The 20,310-nt window shown below is 47.7% G+C and overlaps 1 long non-coding RNA gene across 3 annotated transcripts in view; it reads right to left on the bottom strand.

Moving 5' to 3' along the window:
* Nucleotides 1-20,310, bottom strand: part of LOC144582107 (uncharacterized) — a 133,681-nt gene that overhangs the window by 64,138 nt on the left and 49,233 nt on the right. For all 3 annotated transcript variants that reach the window (XR_013534024.1, XR_013534023.1, XR_013534025.1), the window contains exon 2: nucleotides 2,705-2,879. This is a non-coding gene — a long non-coding RNA (uncharacterized LOC144582107). The remainder of the gene's footprint in view (nucleotides 1-2,704; nucleotides 2,880-20,310) is intronic.

Raw genomic sequence — 20,310 nt, 5'->3', positions numbered from 1 at the left:
TGGGCGGATTACCTGAGGTCAGAAGTTCAAGACCAGCCTGGCCAACATGGTGAAACCCTGTTTCTACTAAAAATACAAACTTAGCCATGAGTGATGGCATACACCTGTAATCCCAGCTACTCAGGAGGCTGAGGCAGGAGAATCACTCGAACCTGGGAGGCCGAGATTGCAGTTAGCTGAGATCATACCACTGCACTCCAGACTGGGGAACAGAGTGAGACTTTATCTCAAAAAAAAAAAAAAAGTGCCAGAACTAAAATGAAGCTGCTTTCTCGGCTATGTCTTGCAGTGTTCCTTCCAGTGCAATTTCCTGTCAAAATCTAACATTGTGCCAGATGGCAAAGAAGAAATGAACCACAAGGCAGGACAAAGATGGAGTGGATTTGGAACAAAGATACAATAAAATAATATTGAACACAATACACACCTTTGGCTGCACGGTTTTCATATTACACATATTTAAACTTTTTTTTAGATGATTCTTGCTCTGTCACCCAGGCCAGAGTGCAGTGGCGTGATCTCAGCTCATTGCAATCTCTGCCTCCTGGGTCAAGCAATTCTTCTGCCTCAGCCTCCCAAGTAGCTGGGATTACAGGCACCCACCATCACACCCAGCTAGTTTTTTGTATTTTTAATAGAAACGGGGTTTCACCATGTTGGCCAGACTGGTCTGGAACTCCTGACTTCAGGTGATCTGCCTGCCTTGGCCTCCCAAGATGCTGGGATTACAGGCATGAGCCACTGCACCCACCCTAAACTTTTATACAACAATGAAATCATTACCTATTTTCACCAATCAAGACAAAGCCACCTTATAAGTGACGAAGTTCTCACCCTGTCCCCAAAATGAAGAGAGAGTCCTAGTCATTACATAGCTCAATATAGAGCTGTATTATTTACTCTCCAAATTCAGTCACCGTTTCCTTGACTATATACACTCTTACCAAAAGGACCATACTATAACATAACTTCCAACAATTTCTATATAAAACCATACATGTAAGAAGAAGAGAGAGAAAGAAAAGTGTTGATATATACAAATAAGCACATGCACATGAGAAGCAAAGAGAAAATACGGGAAGCTATTACATCCTTGTTTCTGTAGCTGGTCACAAGGCTAGAACTGATGCTTATGACTCCTTCCTGCAGTTCCATCCCATCCCTTCTCACCTTCAGTTCAGCCAGAACCGCAGCTGGTCAGAGTTCCTTACCTGTTAGAGTGAACACTCCTTAATTCCTGATGGGTCTAGGTCCTCCATATCCTGCCTCTTTTTGTTTCCTGTGGTTTCCATTAGCCCTTATCTTTGGACTTGGCAGTGCTAATACATTGATTAACAGGAACCATGCTCATGTTCAAAGCTTTCTGCAATTCACCTTGTTCATGAAAAACCTCTACTTCATTTATGCCTTACTCTTAATTCCCTGAGTTAACGCAGCACAGTTTTATCACAGGTAGCAGAAACTTACTGAGACTTGGAAAGATTTGTTTCATTCATCCCAGAAGGAGAAATGTATGAAGTACAATATTACACTGGGCACAGTGGCCCACACCTGTAATCCCAGCAGTCTGAGAAGCCAAGATGGGAGGATCACATGAGCCCAGGCGTTCAAGACCACCCAGGGCAACATAGTGAGACCTTCTCTCCACTAAAAAAAAGAAAAAAGAAAAAAAAATAGCCGGGCATGGTGGCACATGCCTGTGTTCCCAGCTAGTTGGGAAGCTGAGGTGGGAAGATTATTTGAGCCCTGCATTCTGACCTAAGTGACAGAGACCTTGTCTCCAAAACAAAGAAAAAGCAAAAAAAAGTACAATATTACATTTCGATTCCTCTCATCTTACAAGTCCATAAGCCACCATTTCCGTGGATATTTTTGGATGACCAACTTTTCTGGTCAGATAGTCAGAACCCCACAAAATAGAACTGGAGACTATTCTCAATCTCTGGATCCCCCTGAACAAACTCAAATTGGATAAACTCCTCTTTGTTCTGCAGAATAATTCAGACCTCAGGCCGTTTTCATGTCCAAAAGTATAAAAATCTCATGACATTTTTTTTTTTTTTTTTGAGATGGTGTCTCGCTCTGTCACCAAGGCTGGCATGCAGTGAGCAGCACCATGTCTGGCTAATTTTATTTTTATTTTTAGTAGAGACAGGGTTTAACCATATTGGCCAGGCTGGTTTCAAACTCCTGGCCTCAAGTGATCCACCTACCTTGGCCTCCCAAAGTGCTGAGATTACAGGCATGAGCCAGCACACCCAGCCCCATGAAATATTTTTTAATACCAAAACAAAAATGAGTTTTACAGTTAACTTCAGCCTACCCCAGATCAATTCAAACAACAGTCAACTTTCGTCTTCTGCTTTCTGAACACAAGGCATGAGCTGACTATCCTCATAACCACAGAGCCCAGGAGTCTGCACCCAGAACAGGAGGACAAGGCTCCTAGGGCCATCCAAGACTTTTCAAGGCTATTGCCACAAGAAGTCTGCAGCTCCTAGAAGAGCCACAGTGAAGGGTCGGGGCAATGACAAGGCCCTATGGGGGCATAGCCTCAGGGTTCTAGGGGAATAATGGAGATTCAACCCCTGGGGGAGCACCATCAACACCTGAGCCTGAGCTGAACCCTTCCCCTGGGGAACCTCACTGGCTCCTCCAAAGAAGAATTGTTAGGGGGCACAGGGAGCCCCTCAAGCCCACTTACCACAGAGCAGATGGTCAAGGACACATCTCCTGACCTTAACATGAAGTATGGAAGGAGGGCTCCACAGAAGGAAGTCGGAGGTAAGGAGAAAATGTGAGACCCGTCAATTATGTTATAGAGGGAGCCATCCGCTTCGCTGTAGTCCAGGAAAACTCCCACCTTGTAGGGAATCTGCCTAAAATACAGCAAAGTATTCGGTTCAGTGCAGGCACAGTATCCATTGTACTATCACCCCACAACACAGAACCCCTTATCTGGGGACTCTTTGTATCGATCTGTCCTTTTCACATCCTCTCTACAGATCCCCAGAGTCCACTCGCTGCTGTCTCCATGCTTGACCTCCACCTCCCAGTAACATCGCCCCAGTGTGATGCCCTCAAGGCCCAACATGCTATAGGTGTCATCTGAGCCCCTGCAGGTGTCCTTCGAGGTCACACTCTTTTTTTCATGAGAGGTGGCAAGGTTGGAATGGGCAGAGCCTGGATCCAGAGTGACAGACCCTGCAGAGAGAGGTACCAATCATGCAAGGCCCTCCCCTGCCCCATAACAAGGGTGCAAAACACCGCCTTCAAGCCACTTAGCTGCCTGGGGGAGGTCTAAGTCCCCTGAGACAAGCACTTTGTGACTCAAGCTCATGCTCTCCAAGCAGAAAAAGAAACCAAAAGGCTGATTTGGGGATACGTCACAGGCTCCTTGGGGACCAGCCGCAGCTTTATGACTGTCACCTCCACCACCACCCACCCCATCATTATTGATAGCCAGCATCTGCATCATCACAGAGAACTGAAGGAGGAGCCAGAAGCCAAGGGGGCAGCAGGAGAAGCACCCAGAAAGAACACCACGTCACTCACGGGCCTGGAACTGTTCTTCCTGCCAGTCTACTGAGAACCGCATATTTCATATGAGGAATTTGCAGGGACTGGACACATTACAGTCGGCACCTAATCTTTTGAAGCAGTGATGCAGAAGTTATAGGGGAAAATGTGTTTGAAAATATTCCACTGATGTGTTTTTTTCTTTCTCATGCACATGTGTGCACGCACACACACACACGCACACCAATCACACGGCAGCCTTCCCATGATGGCTCAGCCATAAAGTTTAACACTCAGCTATTGAGAGCTGGACACTGACCTAGACAGAAAATTCATTGCCCAGAGTTAACTGTAAAATTATGCTTTTCAAGTCCCTAGCCATGCAACCATCCAGAAAAGTTGTTTGGGTTTTTTTAGAAAAAACTGGGGAGATTGACATTTCTTTTCTTTTCTTTTTCTTTTGAGATGGAATCTCACTCTGTTGTCCAGGTTGGAATTCAGTGGTGCAATCTTGGCTTACTGCAACTTCTGCCTCCCGGGTTCAAGCCATTCTCCTGCCTCAGCCTCCTAAGTAGCTAAGATTACAGGCACACACCACCATGCTCAGCTAATTTTTATATTTTTAGTAAAGATGAGGTTCCACCATGTTGGTCAGGCTGGTCTCAAACTCCTGAACTAGTGATCCATCTGTCTCATCCTCCCAGAGTGCTGGGATTACCGGTGTGAGCCATGAGATTGAAATTTCTAAGACCTTCCTTTACTTATGAAAAAGTAACTGAGATGAACTTGTACGCCGCTTCTAAGCCATGGGCAGAGAAAGAATTACATCTAGCTGAGCGGAAATTAGAGCATGACTGTAAACCATGCACGAAGAGAACACAGGATACAGAATAAGACAAATCTTGCCTGATTAGAAAGCAATGGAGAGCTTTCTATGATGGGAGACAGAGAAGTTCAAAGCAGGAAACACATACATCCAGTGGGAGGTCACATGTCACTGACATTTCTCCCTCTTTTCACAGACTGGTGGGAGCAAAAACACTCCTACAGATATGGGAGAACTAAAAAATATTAGATCTAGTCATCTGCCCCCTCCAAGAATTGCTCAAAGGATAGAAAGCTTGCGATAGGCCTTCAAAAATGTCCAGGTCCTAGCCCCAGGATGTGCCAATATGTTACATACATGGCAAGGGGGACTTTATCAGTGTGATAAAGATGAGGAAGCCTGAGATGGAGAGATTATCCTGGGTTATGCAGGTGGGTTCAACCTGATCACATGAACCCTAGAAAGCAGAGACTTTTCTAGGCTGTGGTCAGAGAAATCGATGTATTCACAGAAGCAGGGCTGCAGACATGCTGTGTTGCTGGTTTGAAGAACGGACCCACAAATCAAAGAAAGCAGATAGTCTCTAGAAGCTGGAAAAGACCAGAGGCTCCAGAAAGGAACTCAGCCTTGTCTACACTCTTCAACTTATTTCTTTATATAGTATAGCTCATTTATTTATAAAGCTCAATTTATTCATATAGTTCATTGCATAAAACATCAGAGCATCTGTCTTATAGCTACCAGGTGCAGACTGAAAGTTAGATGCATTGAAGCTAAAAAATGGGCCCAGGCACGATGGTTCATGCCTGTAATCCCAGCCCTTTGGGAGGCTGAGGCAGGCGGATCACAAGATCAGGAGACCATCCTGGCCAACATGGCGAAACTCCGTCTCTACTAAAAATACAAAAAAAAAAATTAGCTGGGTGTGGTGGCGCACACCTGTAATCCCAGCTACTCAGAAGGTTGAGGCAGGAGAGTTGCTTGAACCCAGGAGGCAGAGATTGCAGTGAACCGAGATCACGCCACTGCACTACAGCCTGGGTGACAGTGCAAGACTCTATCTCAAAATTTAAAAAATAAAAAAAATTAAAGAAAGCTAAGAAATAAACAACATGGGAGACAGCCCAGGGTTGGACCAAGACCCATGATGCATAACAGACTCCAGGGGTCACCATCACACCCAGGTCTCAAGCACTGTGTGGGAAACAGCTCCCAGATGTGGGAAAGCCCATGGAGCAGGGTCTGCCTCCCACCAGCTTCCATTTCTGTCCCCAGGGAAGGGGGTCCACGTGTCTGAACCTAGACAGAAAGAAGGAGAGGGGACACCTGGGCATAGGTGGGATAAGAGACCAAGGGACATCTGGAAAGTCACTCACCAGCTAGGTGAGCTGCCTTCCTCCAGTCTGAAAGGCAGCACACAGGAAACAGGTGAGCTAAGAACCAGAACATCTCCTACAAAGGGGACACAGAGAACCCAAGAGTGAAAGCAGAACTTATGGAGATCTGCCTTGAGTTCATCTGAAAGACAGTGAAAAACCATGAACTCCCATCCCTAAGAAAAGGAAAGACTGTGCCTAGAAAACCCACAAAAAAGACACTTTTCTGTGTCTCAGAGGAAGTTCTAACCCCAGACCTAGCAGAGCCTCCATGGCTCCGGCGGTCTTGTCTGGATCCTCTCAGCCACCTGCTCGGGCCCCAGGCCCCGGGTCTCCCCTGCCAGCTGGCCCCACAGACTCTCAGCCCCAGCTGCTGTACTTGCCAGCCTTGGCCCGGCCTTCCCGCGGCCTTCAGAGCCTCCTCCTTGGAGGCTCCTCTTCCTTACCTGGCACAGCTTCTCCTGTTCCGGCTGCTCCTGCAACTTTGCGGAATGTTCTCTCATGATAAAATAGGCAGCCCCAAAGAGGAGGAGCCCCAGTATGATCAGACTCACAGTGAAAGCTGACTGCCATGGAGAGCTGCGGGAAGCATAGCTTGTGGCCCAGGCAGAGACCAAGTCAGGGGCAGAGGCACACCCAGGACAGCCTGCCCAGCACACCCAGGGATACCAGCCCCTCCTTCCAGCCCTGCTGGGAGGGAGGAGCAGTGCTGACCTGGGATGAAAATGGCCATTCCCTTCTCCCCGCCCAGGATAGGGTTGAGGATGGAGCAGGTCACATTCCTCACAGAACTGTCTCTCACCATCAGAGCGGCCCCACACTGAACAGCCCTTCAGTGTCCTCGACCTGGGCCTCAGAGAACGCCAGGAACTTCTCTCCGCTGCTGTCTCTCCACTGACATTCCTCCACTGCACCTGGGGCTTCAAGAACCACCCCAAGGCTGTACACACCACACGGATCCCATTCTCTTCTGGCCCTTCAGTGCGCACTTGAGGGCAGAGCCCACCCCTGCAGGAGGACAGGTGTGGAGCCCAGGAAGGCCCCCTTGGGCCCTGGGACTCCAGCAGTGCCTATGTGTTGTCCAAGTCCTGGGAGAGCCATCCACATTGCTTTCTGAGGTTCCTATGTGAAGGCCAGCCCCTGGAGAGGGAAAATAGTAGCCCTGCCACAGGAACAGAAGAAAGCAGCACAGGGAGCCGGTCACGGCGGTTCACGCCTGTAATCCCAGCACTTTGGGAGGCCGAGGCGGGTGGATCACAAGGTTAGGAGTTCGAGACCAGACTGGCCAACATGGTGCAACCCCATCTCTGCTAAAAACAAAAAAATAGCTGGACATGGTGTTGCACACTCTGGAGGCTGAGGCAAGAGAATCACTTGAACCCAGGAGATGGAGGTTGTGGTGAGCCGAGATCATGCCATTGCACTCTAGCCTTGGCGACAGAGTGAGACTCTGTCTCAAAAAAAAAAAAGCAGCACAGGGACATATAGAGGGGCACAAAGGCCAGGGGTGCTTCTCTTCAACAACTAAGGCGAAACGTCTGAGGCCCGGAAGAAAAGGGAGGAATTTGGTCCCAGCATCCCATCTGGCACCCCCACTCTTCTCACCTCACACACTCTCCCAGGCATCTTCTCTCATGCCCTCTGCTTGTCTTAGTAAATAACTTTCAAAATTATACTGATTGACAACCCTGCCCCCCGAACTTCCTTTCCTTACGACCACACCTCTATGGGCTATCCCTCTACCCCGATTTCTCACACACACTTCAAACCCGAAATTCCACACCTGAATTCATCATTGTCCCAGCTGTAGTAAACTGATTATCATAATGTCCCCAGTTCGTCACTGTTCTTTATGCCTAGCTCACCCTCTGTGACATATGTTTTCATGACTTCACACTCTGCCTCCGGGCTCAGTCGTGCAACTTGGTTTGGCAGATGAGAGACGAGCAAATGTGACTAAGCAGAGGTTTGAAAGGTACATACAGCATTGGTTTTGCCGTCTGCAAGTCCACGGGAAGGCTGTTCCTGGGCGACCCACTGGAGCACGAGGCTCAAGAAGCATCACTGGTCACCCCAGCCTTTCCAGCTGAAGCTGTCCTAGGTCAGCCAACAGCCAGTTGACCACCAGAATGTGAATAAACCCAGCCACGGTCCACATGATCCACAGAGATGTATAAGTGGGCCAGGAGCCGTGGCTCACGCCTGTAATCCCAGCACTTTGGGAGGCCGAAGCGGGAGGATCACCTGAGGTCAGGAGTTCGAGACCAGCCTGGCGAATATGGTGAAATCCTGCATCTACTAAAAATACAAAAATTAGCCGAGTGAGCTGGCACGCACCTGTAGTCCCAGTTACCTGGGAGGCTGAGGCAGAAGAATCGCTTGAACCTGGGAGGCAAAGGTTGCAGCAAGGTTGAGATTGTGCCACTGTGCTCCAGCCTGGGTGACAGAGCAAGACTCCGTGTCAATAAATAAAAAGAAGAAGAAGAAGAAATTAGCCAAATCTAGTCCAGATTAGTTGAACTCCCTTAATGCCCAAATTAAACAAATATTTATTACCATATGCCACTGAGATTTTATGACTGTTCATTAGACAGAATCACTACAGCGACAGGTAACTGCACAATTAGCCATCCTCCTACACAAAACAACAAGAAGCCAAAGCAAACCCCTGGGAGTCTCTGCGATCCCCTCTTGCCCCCCCAAACTCTGTCCCCAGACCTATTTACTCCGTTAAGTCTGGTTTGTAGCCTCTCTGATATCTGACCCTCCTCTCCCACCCCACTGCCCCTCACTGCTGCCTGAGGTCAGTCATCCTCTCTGCCTCAGCACTGCACCTGCCTCCAGCCTCACTTGCCTTCCATTCATCCTTCTCACAGCCGCCCAAGTGAGTGTTCCCAGCACTGCTCTGTTTACAAGCTCCTCAGCCCTGCGTCTAAACTCCATTACACAGCACACAAAGCCACTGCCGATCCAGAGACTGCCTTCCTCTCCGACCCGGCTCTCTTCCTCCCTGCCTCCACCAACTCCACCATCTGTGCCCTTGAGGGGCACTCTCCACCCCAAGGACTATTTGGTTAACTGCTAACAGCCCCAGTCACCAGGCTGTGTACGCTGCTGCCTTTTTACGTTCCAGTCCATCCAGCTCAGGGGCTCTCAGAGCCTCATCTGGTGAGCTCATGTGCCAGCTCAGGCTTCCACTCCTAATGACCGTTCCTGATGGCCGGGTGCAGGGTTGATCAATCTCTCCTCTTTGTACCTTGTTCCTGGAACACTCTTTATTCCAGTATTGCCACCTCCTGCCACCCTTCCCTCAACTCTTCTCACCAGCCTAACAACCTGCCAGGGTGCCCCGCACACACCAGCCATGCTCTTACCACGAGGGTTTCACACTGGGTGCTCTCTCTACCTGGACCTCTCATTTCTCACACATCCACGCAGCTACTTCCTTTGAGCCTTTGCTCAGAGCATCCATACGGTCCGCCTGAGCCCCCGTGTAACGCTGCAGGCTGCCCTCACCCCGTGACCCCACATCCTGATCTCCCTCCATTGCCCTACCTGGCTTCTTATCCCAAGCACTTATCGCCTTCTAACAGCATCTACAACCACAAATACATTTATTGTGATGTTTCTATCGGTGCCTAAAACATAAACTTCACATTGTTTGCTTCACTGATGTATCCTGGGAGCCCAGAACAAGGCCTGGCACATATTAGGGGCTCTATATATTAGTATGAAATAAATAACTAAACAAATGGCATTCGTATGGAATAAATAAATGGCATAGTTGTCCTTATCTATGGCGTGAAGGGCTGAATTAGAGGTCCCTGAAGTTCCTTCCAATTCTAGTACTACGGGACTCCAGAATACAGATCCAGTCACCAACCTGCCACCTTCAGTTCCAAAGTCACCTCTTCATAGAAGCCTCCCCTTCTGAAGAGGCAGGTGTGCCACCCATTGTCATAAACCTGGGCCCGTGGGAGTGTGGGCAGCCTCCCCCAGCTGACGAGGTCTCAGCAGCGAGGTTGGCCTGCACACTGGCTCTGCTCCTCGTCCGCCCGTCGGTTCCGATCGATGAACACATTGCTGCAGAACCACCCCAGCTCCATGCTCTCTGCACTCACAGCTGGGGACACGCAAGTCCTAGTGGGAGGAATTTGAGAACCAAGCTATGGGAAAAGGCCTAGAGGTCTCCAACCTTGGCCTCCATCCCTGTTAGAATCAGAGCAGAGAGGCGTGGGGCACCGGAGGCAGAAGAGGCCCTGCCTGTCCCTCCCTGAGAGGCAGGTTCTCAGTCCCCAGGATGCCAGGCACTCTTTTCTCTCCTGTCAGAGTCTCCTCTCCACAGGCAGAGCTGTGGGCTTAACCCTGAGGCCAGCGCCTCTGCTCTCTAATGACCACCGCCAAATACTCAGGCTGCCGTCCACTGGGTGGCATCTTACCCTGAACATTACACATTTATTTCCCAGAAGGTTTTAGCATAACACCGTGAGGTGGTCCTTACTGTCCTCACTTCACAGCTGAGAGACAGAGGCTCAATGCTCTGAGGAAACCTCCCCAGAGTCACAGGTCGTGTGGCCAAACCCTGGCGGGGCCAGGTCTGCAGTAAAGCTCAGTCGAGCTCTAAACAGGGGGCCACCAGATTAGGGACACCAGCCCTAGGGGTCCTCCAGGGATCTAGGGAGACAGGAGAGAAGGCAGAGAACATATTAGAGCTATTATAGCATATTTAATCCCAACCCCTTTTAATGTGATTTGCGTTTGTTCTTTTAACCTTCAGAAAGTTCACGTCTGTGAGCTGCATGTTCTAAGCACATTACTGAATGGAGTATGTGATCAAAGCAGTTTGGAGATCCTTGCTCCAGACCCCTGCTCCAGAAATCTTCCCTAAAGCAGCGGGTCCAGAGAAGAAAGCAGGACCCAGCAGCAGCAACTGCCCGGGAGGCGTCCAGAGGGCGCTCGGTGGGCGGGGGGGAGCAACTTGTGGGCCGGGTAAGGCCGCCCAGCTGGTCTCACCAGATTTTTCCTCAGCCTCTGCTGCCCTCTTCTGGCCATAACATGGCAAGCAGAAAGAGCAGTTCCGGCAGGATGCAGAAAATAATCTTAGAACCATGGAAGGGAGCAAAGGAAACCAGAACCAAATCCCAAACTGTAGCATTTCAAACACGCGAAGCTGAAGGATAGCAAAATGAGGCCGTTCACTCACGGCGTGGTGACTCATGCCTGTAATCCTAGTACTTTGGAAGGTCGATACGAGCAGATCACCTGAGGTCGCAAGTTCGAGACCAGCCTGATCAACATGGAGAAACCCCCATCTCTACTAAAAATACAAAATTAGCCTGGCATGGTGGTGCATACCTGTAATCCCAACTACTCAGGAGACTGAGACAGGAGAATTGAGCCTGGGAGGCCGAGGCTGCAGTGAGCTGGGATCACACCATTGCACTCCAGCCTGGGCAACAAGAGCGAAACTCTGTCTCAAAAAAATAAAATAAAATACAGAAAATAGCCGGAAATCACTTGAATCCGGGAGGCGGAGGTTGCAGTGAGTAGAGATCCTGCCACTGCACTCCACTCTGGGCAACAAAGCGAGACTCCCTCTCAAAAAAAAAAAAAATTAAAAGCAAACAAGGAAAACGAGTCCGTGGTGACAGAAGTCCAAGAGCAGTTCCTGGCAGGCTGACTGGGTACTGAGGACAGGAAGGGACACAGGGTGGTGGGGGTGGGGGTGCATGTTCCATCTTTTGATCTAGAGGCGGTTACCTGGGTGCATGCATTGGTGAAAATTCATTGCTCAGGACACTGAAGATTGGTACCTTTTATTCCATGTAAGCTATAGCTCAATTGGAACCAAAAAAAAAGTTTTCAAACTCAAAAGACTGATGGGGCTGAAAGCTAGAGGTCACTGTGATGGGAGCACAGACTCAGGAGTGGGACCACCTGGTGGGAATCCTGCTTCCCACTTAGGGACCTGGCACAGACCTCCCTCCTCTGGGTCTCTGCTCCCACCTGTAAATACAGGTGTTCTGCCGCCAACCTCAACAGCTCCTGAGCACATTACATGACTTAATCCACTTGTAATTATTCACTTATTACACACTGTACTTTTAATTAGATTTTGTTCTTATTCATTTGTAGAGAAAACTGAGTTCCCTCATAGGGAAGTGGGAGGACAATGTGAGTGTCTGTACCCAAACACACTCATCTGTCCCACATTGCCCCCAGTCTCACCGCTCCCCTGAGAACAGAGAGGGGACACTCCCCACACACACACAATGCACTCCACTGCTTTTCCGTCTTGGCAAAAGGCCCAAGCCATTTCCCCCAGGCCAAAAACTTTTCCCAGCCCCCCTCCCTTTCACCCCCACAGTGCCTCTAGAGATTATAGGATACAACCCCTACGTGCCCTTGTTTAGTGAGCATTTATTGACAGCCAGCTGCATGCATCTAGGGGAAACAGAAAAATCTCCTGCCCTGAGCAGCCTGACTATCTGACCGGCTGACAGGACAGACTGGCTCCGCACGCTGAAGTGGGGAAATCACAAAGAACATGGACAAGAAATACAGGCCCCAAAACCATGGCAGTAAGAGGGGAAGGAGAGGAGGCACTCCTGTCCTGGGCAGAGCTAGTGACAGGCCCTCAGCTTCCCAGCTTTGACCCTGGGGAAACTGAATTCCCTGGATGGAAGCTAGTTGGCGCCTGACCTCTCTGAGATGATGTCTTCTTCACTGAGACGACATCTTCCCTGCTGAGGAGACACTAACTCTGAGGGAGTTGAAAGCAGAGGTTCAAAGGCGCAAGGGGGGGGCTACAGGCCGAATGCCAGGAGGTGGGAGATGAAAAGGAAGCTGAGGACACTGCCCTGAGGTCTCTGCTGATAAACAGCACAATCCTGAGTGAGGAGAGCATGTTCCCCACCCCACGGGAAATTCAACCCTTGCCACGGGAAATTCAACCCCCCAAGGGCTGGAGTGAGGAGAAAGGAATGAAAGGTGGAGGGTCCCAGCAGGAAGCTGAAGGCCACTGAGAAGGTCTGACAACAGAGCTGTAATTAAGAGGCTGAGTACTGGGTGAGGGCAAGTGGAGGGATTTGCAAGAGATTCTGAAGCAGCAGGGACCATTGTTCCCCCTCCCCACTGGACACAAAGGGGCAAGAGGAGGAGGAGCCAGAATTAGGCTGCAATCCTAGAAGGGAGTGCAGGAGAAACACCCCATCCCCTCTCCTCCCACTGCTGTTCTCCCTCTAGTGCCTCCCATTGGCCAAACCCACTGAGAAGCTGCCAGCAAGGCCCACCCCCCTACACACCTCCCCTGTGATCTGTCCATAGAGGAGGGTCTCCCAGGTCATGAAGCAAGGAAAGAAAGGATGGAAAATGGATGGGGTGAGGGCACAGACAGACCAGCCAACACAAAAAGGGATGAGGTTGGAGCCTGGAGCAGGGGTGGGGAGGCTAATAAAACTACCTTTGCAAAAATTATAAAAGTGAGAAAATTATTGTGACAGCAAGAGAAATCTGACCACACCAAATCCGTCTTGCTTTAACCTCCAAACTGCTCTTGGTCATTCCTTGGCATGGGCCAACCTAACCATGAGAGAAATTTAGTTTATAATTTAAATAATAGCCCTTCCCTAAACTGAACCATCTTTGGAACACTAATGAAAGATCAGGCAGGGCACAGTGGCTCACACCTATAATCCCAGCACTTTGGGAGGCCGAGGTGGGTGGATCATGAGGTCAAGAGATCGAGACCATCCTGGTCAACAAGGTGAAACCCCGTCTCTACTAAAAATACAAAAATTAGCTGGGCATGGTGGTACGTGCCTGTAGTCCCAGTTACTCGGGAGGCTGAGGCAGGAGAATTGCTTGAACCCAGGAGGCAGAGGTTGTGGTGAGCCGAGATCATGCCATTGCACTCCAGCCTAGATAACAAGAGCAAAACTCCATCTAAAAAAAAAAAAAAAAAAAACTAATGAAAGATCACAAGTTAAGCAGCTGAGAGGGGACTGAATTCTGCTGAGATGTAGGCATAGTTAAATGATTACCAGCCACTATTCCAGCAGTTGCAAGATTTGCAAGCTCCCTAATTACTAGAACCTAAGATTGGCCTTTTAAAATGTCTTCCCAGGCTTTTGCATTTCTGACAACAGAATGGCCTGACTTGGACCAGTGACTCCTCTGTGGCCCCACCCAGAAGCGGACTCTGTGCAAGAGGACCATTTTCCACACCCCTCATTGCATCCCCAACCAGTCAGCAGTACCCACTCCCTAGCCCCCTCCCCACCAAACTATCTTTTTAAAAATCCCTAGCCTCTGAATTGTCAAGGAAGCTGATTTGAGTAAGAATAAAAACTCTAGTCTTCCAGTTACCTGACTTTGCATGAATTTAACTCTTTCTCTATTGCAATTTCCCTGTCTTCATAAATTGGCTCTTTCCGGGCAGTGGGCAAGAAAAACTCACTGGGCAGTTGTACTCATATGAAACTTCCCACCCTGATCTCTCTCTGCCACAGACACCTCCCCAGGTTAGTCAATTATCATTACTGCCAAGTTACAACCTCCACCCACAAAGATGAGGACACCAATGACCATCCCAAGCACAAGGCCAGTGTGTGGGGAAGCAGGGAACATGGAGGTGGGAAAGGTAGACGGCCAGTCCTGGGCAGTTCAGAAGGGGACAGTATGAAAGAAAAGCCCTGGGCTTTGTCTACAGAACAGAGCCCTTGATATCTCCAGGTCCAAAACCAAAGGGTGCCCAACCTGTGGAGCCAGCACAGCCTCTTCCTCCTGTTCTGCCAACTGAGCTTCCAGGGGTGTAGGGAAACTTCCTGGTTGGGAGGGTGGGGTCCTCTCAGCAGGTAGTAAGACAGCCCTGAGGTGTGAGTTCTATGCATGGGCACCCTGTACAGGAGAAAATATTTCTTTTCTTTCCAAGTAGGTTCTTAGTTGAAACAGTTTCATGAAAACATAAGTCAGTGGGGGTTTTGCCAAGATGGCCAGGAGAAGACAACACCAGAATGCAGCTCCCAGTGAATGAGATGCAGAGATGATTCCAAACAAGGTGCCAGGTTCATTTCTGTGGGACTGATAGGGCACTGAAATAAAAAAGAAAAGCGAGAAGAATCGAATAGATGCAACAAAAAATGATAAAGGGGAGATCACCACCAATTCCTCAGAAACACAAACTACCATCAGAGATTACTACGAACAACTCTATGCACATAAACCAGTAAATCTGGAAGAAATGGATAAATTCCTGGATGCTTGCACACTTCCACAACTAAGCCAAGAAGAAGTTGGAACCCGGAATAGACCAATAACAAAGTCTGAAGTTGAGGCAGAAATGAATAGGCTACTAACCAAAAGAAGTCCAGGTCCAGACGGGTTCACAGCTGAATTCTACCAGACATACAAAGAGGAGCTGGTACCATTCCTGTTGAAACTATTCCAAACAATATAAAAAGAGAGAATCCTCCCTAACTCTTTCTGTGAGATCAACATCACCCTGAAACCCAAATCTGGCAGAGACACAACTAAAAAAGAAAACTACGGTCCAATATCCATGATGACCATTGATGCAAAAATCTTCAATAAAATGCTGGCAAACCAAATCCAACAGCACATTGAAAAGCTTATCCACTACAATCAAGTAGGCTTCATCCCAAGGATGCCAGGCTAGTTCAACATATGCAAATCTGTAAAGGTAGTTCACCACACAAACAGAACCAAAGACAAAAACCACATGATTATCTCCATAGATGCAGAGAAGGCCTTTGACAAAATTCAACAGCCCTTTATGCTAAAAACTCTCAATAAACTAGGTATTGATGGAACGTAGCTCAAAATAATAAAAGCTATTTATGACAAACCTATTGGTTGTGGGTTTGTCATAAATAGCTTTTATTATTTTGAACTACTGAATGGGCCAAAACTGGAAGCATTCCCTTTGAAATCTGGCACCGACAACAATGCCTTCTCTTACCACTCCTATTCAATATAGTATTGGAAGTTCTAGCCAGAGCAGTCAGGCAAGAAAAAGAAATAAAGGGCATTCAGTCAGGAAAAGAAGGAGTCAAATTGTCCCTATTTGCAGACAACATGATCGTATATTTAGAAGACCGCATCATCTCAGCCCAAAACCTCCTTAAGCTGATAAGCAACTTCAGCAAAATCTCAGGATACAAAATCAATGTGAAAAAATCACAAACATTCCCATACACCAATAACAGACAAACAGAGAGCCAAATCATGAGAGAATTCCCATTTACAATTGCTACAAAAAGAATAAAATACCTAGGAATACAACTAACAAAGGAGGTAAAGGACCTCTTCAAGGAGAACTACAGACCACTGATCAAGGAAATAAGAGAGGACACAAACAAATGGAAAAACATTCCATGCTCATGGTTAGGAAGAATCAGTATCATGAAAATTGCCAAACTGCCCAAAGTAATTTATAGATTCAATGCCATCCCCATCAAGCTACCATTGACCTTCTTCACAGAACAGGAAAAAAAAAACACATTAAACTTCACATGGAACCAAAAGAGAGCCCGCATAGCCAAGGCAATTCTAAGCAAAAAGAACAAAGCTGGAGGCATCAAGCTACCTGACTTTAAACTAAACTACAAGGCTACAGTAATCAAAACAGCATGGCACTGGTACCAAAACAGAGATATAGACCAATGGAACAGAACAGAGGCCTCAGAAGCAACGCCACACATCTACAACCATCTGATCTTCAACAAACTAGTGAAAAACAAGCAATGGAGAAAGGATTCCCTGTTTAATAAATGGTGTTGGGAAAACTGGCTAGCCATATGCAGGAAGCTGAAACTGACCCCTTCCTTACACCTTATACAAAAATTAACTCCAGATGGATTAAAGATTTAAATATAATAACTAACACCATAAAAACCCTAGAAGAAAACCTAGGCAAAACCATTCAGTACATAGGCACAGGCAAGGACTTCATGATTAAAACACCAAAAGCAATGATAACAAAAGCCAAAATAGACAAATGGGACCTAATTAAACTTAAGAGCTTCTGCACGGCAAAAGAAACAATCCTTAGAGTAAACCAGCAACCAACAGAATGGGAAAAAAATTTTGCAATCTACCCATCAGACAAAGGGCTAATATCTACAAAGAACTAAAGCAGATTTACAAGAAAAAACAAACCCATTCAAAAGTGGGTGAAGGATATGAACACACATTTTTCAAAAGAAGACAAATATGCAGCCAACAAACATATGAAAAAATGCTCATCATCACTGGTCATTAGAGAAATGCAAATCAAAACCACATTGAGATACCATCTCATGCCAGTTAGAACGGTAATCATTAAAAAATCTGGAGACAACAGATGCTGGAGAGGATGTGGAGAAAAAGGAACATTTTTACACTGTTGGTGGGAGTGTATATTAGTTCAACCATTATGGAAGACGGTGTGGCGATTCCTCAAGGCTCTAAAACTAGAAATTCCATTTGACCCAGCAATCCCATTACTAGGTATATATCCAAAGGATTATAAATCATTCTATCATAAAGACACATGCACATGTATGTTCGTTGTGGCACTGTTTACGCTAGCAAAGACCTGGAACCAACCCAAATGCCCATCGATGATAGACTGGCGAAAAAAAATGTGGCACATATACACCATGGAATACTATGCAGCCACAAAAAAACGATGAGTTCATGTCCGTAGAAACCATCATTCTCAGCAAACTGACACAAGAACAGAAAACCAAACACTGCATTTTTTCACTCATAGGCAGGTGATGAACAATGAGAACACTTGGGCACAGGGAAGGGAACAACACTCACAGGGCTAGATGGAGGGGAAGGGAGGGACAGCAGGGAGGGCGGGGATGATGGGGAGGGATAACACCAGAAGAAATGCCTGATGTAGGCAACGGGGATGGGGGGATGGAGACAGCAAACCACCATAGCATGTATGTACCTATGCAACAATCCTGCAGGATACAGGACGTGCACATGTACCCCAGAGCCCAAATACAATAAATAAATACATAAATAGAAAACAAAAGTCAGATTAACAAGAAAAAAGCTAGCAGAAATTTATCAACATGTGCTGTACCGGTGGTAGATCCTCAGTTCAAAAAGTATTTCTCTCAAGGCAGTGGCTTAGGGACATTGCTTAAATAGTATTTAAACAAAGAGCCATAAATCCGATAGTGACAAGGCTGGGTGTGGCTCACACCTGTAATCTTAGCACTTTGGGAGGCTGAGGTGGTTGGATTGCTTGAGCTCAGGAACTGGATACCAGCCTGGGTAACATGGTGAGACCCCCATCTCTACAAAAAATTACAAAAAAACAGCCAGGAGTGGTGGTGTGCATCTGCGGTCCCAGCTACTCGGGAGATTGAGGTGGGAGAATCACCTGAGCCCAAAGGGCAGAGGTTACAGTTAGCCAAGATCTTTTCCACACCACAGCACTCCAGCCTGGGAGACAGAGTGAGATCCTATCTCAAAAAAAAAAAAAAAATTGTATAGTGACAAGACAAAGAAGAGAACATCTTCAGACTTCCAAAAGAGGGGAAATGTGGGAAGATAAATTTATGGGAAGAGTAAAGTCTGCTCCTAGATCCTCGATGCCGCTCTCTGAGCTGATATGCGAACCTGCAGGGGGCCTGTTTTTAGATGGAAAAAAAGCAGAGGGGAGGGCAGGGAGACCTTTGTCTTCACAAATCACTGTCTTGACATCATGCAAGGAAAGACATGGGCAAAGTGCTCCCCTGAATTTTAACCTCTTCGGCCTGACAATCCCCAGGATTTTATAAAGGAATATTTTGGTTTCCTTCAACCCCAAAAGTCTCCCCATGAGCAGACAGGTGAATTGGGTATAAAGTGTGAGATAAAGAGAAGAGAGATTCCCAGATTTCCAGCCAGTCTTGATTCATTCTGTGCTGCTATAACAGAATACCGCAGACTGGGTAATCCATGATTATATGTGTCCAGCAAAAATTTTAAAGACTGTTTCCAGGGTTGTCAATCTCCCCAGGAAAAGCATAACTGGTAATGCTGCCCCAGCCCAGAGTCTCCTAGGACAGCAGCTGACACTGGCCAAGTCTGCCAGGTGCCTCCCATCCATCTCCTTCCGTCTTTATCCAGCACCCACTCCCTCACCCACACTAGCCCGTAACCCCTTTCTTTACAGATGAAGGAACTGAGTGAGGTTCAGAGAGGTTAGCTAGTCTGACCAGCATCACAGTGTGTCAAACTCCTAAGCTAAGTGTTTTTGCACTATTGTATAATCTTCTCTACCTACCAAAACATTTCTTATCCTGCCTTGGTTGTAAAGAGGAGGAGGAGGAGGAGGAGGAGGAGGAGGAGGAGGAGGAGGAGGAGGAGGAGGAGGAGGAGGAGGGGGAGGGGGAGGGGGAGGGGGAGGGAGGAGGAGGAGGAGGAGGAGGAGGAGGAGGAGGAGGAGGAGGAGGAAGAGGAGGAGGAGAGAAAGAAAAAAGAAAGAAAGAAAGAGAAAAAAGAAAAGAAAATCTTTTGTCCCCAAAGTTAGAAAAACAAGTAAAAAATGTCCCAAGGCCATCAGTGAGGCCTCCAGAACCAAGGCAATGCGGCCCTGCCCTTTCCTCCACCCCTCATCTCTGCTCTGCTTTCCTCAGTTGCTCCTGACCAGCAGGCAAGACACTGGGCATGGGTCCCAGGCCTGTGTCACCTTGGGCAGGTCACTTCTCCTCTCCAGGCTTCAGTAAAAGAAGAAATGGGACCAAGTGAACGGTTCCAGGCTGTGTTCCCCAGAATCCTCCATCCATGGCAACCTCCAACGGGCACTCTGGGTAGAGGTGGGGTCTCAGGAGGGGAAAGCTTCAGCCAGAGCTCTGATCCTATATCTCTTCTCTATTTTAGGACCCTAGGTATGAGTCTGATGGACAAAGTTCCTCTACATTTCATGGGATGAAAAGGAAAAGTTTAAAAGCCAGAGCCAAGACCATCCCTAAGATTCCTTTCAACTCCAGGTCCTTTCAATTCCGCAGGTGATGCTTACGTCACCGCCTCTCTCACCACGCGGAGAGCACTCTCACTTTGACCTGTTGTGATGAGGTCACCTGGTGTCCACACATGATGGAGTTTTTTTTGTGAAAAAGGAAAGATTTTCATATCTGCGAATTTATTACACAAGAGTTTTAATCCAGCTGGGCACAGCGGCTCATGCCTGTAATCCCAGCACTTTGGGAGGCTGAGGCAGGCTAACCACTTGAGGTCAGGAGTTCGAGACCAGCCTGGCAAACATGGTGAAACCCCATCTTTACTAAAAATACAAAAATTAGTCAGGTGTGATGGTGTGCATCTATGATCCCAGCTACTTGGGAGGCTGAGGCAGGAGAATCCCTTGAACCTGGGAGGCAGAGGTTGCAGTGAGCCAAGATCGCACCACTGCACTCCAGCCTGGGCAACATAGTAAGACTGTCTCAAAAAGGGGGAAAAAAAAGAATTTTAATCCCAGAGGTTTTATTCATTAAAATTCACTGCTAAAAAAGCAAAAGTCAGTTAACCAAAAGGCTTGACAAGGCTGTCTGATTAACTGGAAGTGTCCTGAAGATGTCCTGA

This window comes from Callithrix jacchus, chromosome 4 (assembly GCF_049354715.1).
Source record: "Callithrix jacchus isolate 240 chromosome 4, calJac240_pri, whole genome shotgun sequence".
Classification (NCBI taxonomy): Eukaryota; Metazoa; Chordata; class Mammalia; order Primates; family Cebidae; genus Callithrix; species Callithrix jacchus.
This window is presented reverse-complemented; position numbering and strand designations above follow the sequence as displayed.